Source organism: Triticum urartu, chromosome 5A, assembly GCF_056163025.1.
Source record: "Triticum urartu cultivar PI428250 chromosome 5A, HENAU_Tu73, whole genome shotgun sequence".
NCBI classification, from domain to species: Eukaryota; Viridiplantae; Streptophyta; class Magnoliopsida; order Poales; family Poaceae; genus Triticum; species Triticum urartu.
This window is the reverse complement of record NC_141877.1, coordinates 220,084,391-220,088,718: the sequence shown is the minus strand read 5'-3', so window position 1 is coordinate 220,088,718 and position 4,328 is coordinate 220,084,391.

The following is a 4,328-nucleotide window of genomic DNA, read 5'->3' as shown; positions in this document are numbered from 1 at the left end:
TTCTTGCCTTGGGTAGAGCCAAGAGACGAGTACGTGAACAAGGATCCTGTTGAGTACGTTAACGAGGATCAAGCTTTCGAAAACTCTGAGAACATTGCAGGCAAGATGACCATACCCTTGAAATCACTTCTATCTTTGCTTTGCTAGTTGTTCATTCTATCGCTATGTCGCGCTACCAACCACTTGTTATATCATGCCTCCCAGATTGCCATGTCCAGCCTCTAACCCACCTTCCTAGCAAACCAATGTTTGGCTATGTTACCGCTTTTGCTCAGCCCCTCTTATATCGTTGCTAGTTGCAGGTGAAGTTGAAGTTTGTTCCTTGTTGGAACATGGATATATTGGGTTATCACAATATCTCTTATTTAATTAATTAATGCATCTATAAACTTGGTAAAGGGTGGAAGGCTCGGCCTTATGCCTGGCGCTTTGTTCCACTCTTGCCGCCCTAGTTTCCGTCATACCGGTGTTATGTTCCTTGATTTTGTGTTCCTTACGCGGTTGGGTGTTATGTGAACCCCTTGAAAGTTCGCCTTGAATAAAACTCCTCCAGCAAGGCCCAACCTTGGTTCTACATTTTCCAAACAACCTATAACTTTCCCTTGGATTTTCGCGAGCCCGAGGGTCATCTTTATTTTAACCCCCCGGGCCAGTGCTCCTCCGAGTGTTGGTCCAAACCAGAGCCACTTGCAGCGCCACCTCGGTGTAACTTGAGGACTGGTTTTAGCTGGACGTAGTGAATATCTGGTGTGCCCTGAGAACGAGATATGTGCAGCTTCTATCGGGATTTTTCGGCACATCCAGATGGTCTTCCTGGTCTTGTTTTAGCATTGTCGAAATGTCTTCTAACCGGGATTCCGAGACTGATCGGGTCTTCCCGGGAGAAGGAATATCCTTCGTTGACCCTAAGAGCTTGTGACGGGCTAAGTTGGAACACCCCTGCAGGGTATAAACTTTCGAGAGCCGTGCCTGCAGTTATGTGGCAGATGGGAATTTGTTAATATCCGGTTGTATATAACTTGACACTTGACTTAATTAAAATGAATCAACCGCGTGTGTAGCCATGATGGTCTCTTTTCGGCGGAGTCCGGAAAGTGAACATGGTTTTGGGTTATGTATGAACGTAAGTAGTTTTCCGGATCACTTCTTGATCAATTCTAGTTTCTCGAACGTTGCGTTGCTTCTCTTCTCGCTCTTGTTTGCGTATCTTAGCCACCATATATGCTTAGTGCTTGCTGTAGCTCCACCTCACTACCTTCTCCTACCCATAAGCTTAAATAGTCTTGATCTCACGGGTGTGAGATTGATGAGTCCTCGTGACTCATGGATACTTTCAAACAGTTGCAGGTGCCGAGGATACCCGCGCAGGTGATGCTACCGAATTCAAGTGGGAGTTCGACGAGGATTCGGGCCGTTACTACATTTTGTTTCCTGATGATCAGTAGTGGAGCCCAGTCGGGACGATCGGGGATCTAGCATTTGGGGTTTATCTTCCTTTTATTCGTATTTGACTATAGTCAGTCTTTCAGTGTCTTTGGATGAGTGTGAATTATTTATGTATTGTGTGAAGTGGCGATTGTAAGCCAACTCTTTATCCCCTTTCTTATTCAGTACATGGGATTGCGTGAAGATTACTCCTCTTGTGACAAAACTACCATGCGGCTATGCCTCTAAGTCGTGCTCTGACACGTGGGAGATATAGCCGCATTGTGGGTGTTACAAGTTGGTAATCAGAGCCATCCCCGACTAAGGAGCCCCCTGCTTGATCGAAACGCTGACGGTGTTGAGTCTAGAACAAAATGTTTTGAGTCTTACGATTATATATATATATCGGAGAGTAGGATTCTTTTTACTCCTCAGTCCCTTCATCGCTCTGGTGAGGCCTCCTGTCGTAGTAGTTTTGACTCTCCTCTCCTCAAATTTCACGATTTTTTTAGGATCACACGGTTATCTTGGAATTGTTCTGATAGTCTTGTTACGAGAACATTGTTCTTGGTGCCTCCTGACATTTAGTGGTTGTGGCAGTGTCCCGGGGAGTTGAGCTCCGAGGTGTTGTCATCACAATTTTATCGTTGTAGTTCTGGAATACCTAAGTTCGCCGACATCAAAAATCTCTTTTATGCAATTGTTGGTGAGATAACCTCGACGCCACCCAGTACTGGGGCGGGAGTTCGGGAGTATTGCCATAACTCGTATAATGGATGCTTTTCAAAGGTTGAGGTACACGATTTCCGAAGGTTTCTTGGTTATGTGTTGAAGGATGGATACAACTGGATGTAGGGATTGTTTGTTTGGGTGAGATATTATGCTTCCCCTATATCCCCAACACCTGATTGCATAACCAGAAAGTTTCGGGAGTTTATAGGTGGGAATTCAAGTATCTCGTAGGATATCTTTCCAACAGACACATGATACGATATGGGATCTATCCTATGTTTGTTTCCGGATTATTTTGCAAGACAATCTTTGTTTTGTTTTGAGTTGTGGTATTCGAGTTGCTTCAATGTCAAGTGTTGATTCCATACCTTTTCCTAAGCGGTGTTCTCATACTTCTATGTGAATGCCAATCCTTCCTGATCATCGAGGTTCTCATGTTAATTCTTTTCCAACCGGCGTGTTTGTCTTCAAGTGGATCCAATCATTTCAAAATTCGTAACATCACTTCTCAGTTTTTCCCAATGGTGTTTGTTTCATCCATCCCAAGTTGTCTTTGTTTTTCCCGCCCTCCCACCCTTTTATTCAAGGACTCAGATTTCTTAATCAAGTATCCATTTTATTCATGTCAAGTCCCTTCATTCTTTTCAATCAACGTTCTTATCCGGTGATTCTCAGGAAGATACTAACGGAGCTTCAAGTTTATTATTCTTCGTTCTCTTTTCTTCTCCGGTGGATTCAATTCAAGCTTTGTCGGTCATATCCTTTTCTCGTTTCAAATGTTTTCTCATGCCGGTGCACCTCTTAATCGCTCACCTCTCTCTATTCATATCCGAAGTGCCGAAGATATCTCAGAAGATTTGTGTCTCCACTATCAATCCGTTCAAGCTATTTCGAGGTTGTTATCTCATTCAAGCCATTTAATTCAACCGGCGCAATATCTCTTTTAAATGGTTCAATGGTGTATGTTTTGAGTGGGCCCTAACCCACATGTCTTTTCCCAGGATCTTACCTAACTCTTCTAATTTTCCCGGAGTTACTCTCAAATTCTTCTCCAAGTTTGACGTAAGAATGAGTTGTCATCAGTCAAATGTCTTTCTCCAAGATCCTTCAAATTCTGTACATTTTTGGTTCAATCTTTCTATTTTTCATTTCGGAGTTCCTCAACAATTCATGGTGGTGTTTCTCATCGTCATTCTCGGAGTTTGAAGACCGAAGAAGAGTTTTTCCTCCAAATCTAATCCGTTCTCTCAAAGATTCATAGTTCAAGCTTGATGCCATCCTCTCATAATTGTTTGCGATTGTGAGAATTCTTTTCACCCATCCGGAGAAATTCCGGAGTCTTTTCAGTTTGATTCTTCGGAGCCATCATCTCAGAATTATTCATTCCAGCCTTCAGCTCTCGTTCTACAAATCTTACCAGTGCATCGTTCAAATATCCTCTAATTAGTTCATGATCTCTTCGTTCTCATGTATCTAAATTCTGTCAAGTATCTTTATTTGTTTCTAATTCCTCTCGGTGAATTGTGTCTTTGGCACTTTCTTTTTCAATTCTTACGGTGGTTCGTTCAAGATTTCTCTTCCTTCGTTATGATATCAATTCATTCATTCTTTCCAATCCTACCGGTGGACCGTTGAAGACCTTCTCAAGTTTACGCTATATCTCTCTTAATCATTTCTACGAGAATAAGTAGTGTGCCAAATCCATTGCTTGTCATCAATTTAAATTGGTGAAGGATGCGCATAACATAATTCATATTCTTGCTTCATCCAAGTGTTTAATTCTTTCTTCCGGAGTTCGTTCATGATATCAATTCTCGGTTTCTAGTTGTTCATATTTCTTTTTCGAAATTCCAGGTTTTTGGCATTATCTCGTCGCGAAGCTCCATCTAAATCATCTCAAGGCTTCACCTTGTGTTTTCAACTTCTCTTTCTTTTCGGTATCCTTTTATTACCGGAGTTCTTCATGGAGGCTCTACATGATGGCTCATCAAGGATTTAATTCCTTCTCAAAGTGTTCGTCAAGATTCTTTTTAGAGGAGCTCAAGTATTCTTGATCTTGCATTCCGAAGTGCAATTCGTTCTACCTTATCTTTTGATGTGGTGTTACGTCATTTTTGACAATTGCTTGGTGTTTCATGATTGATAAGTTGTCCAGAATGACATATTGTAAA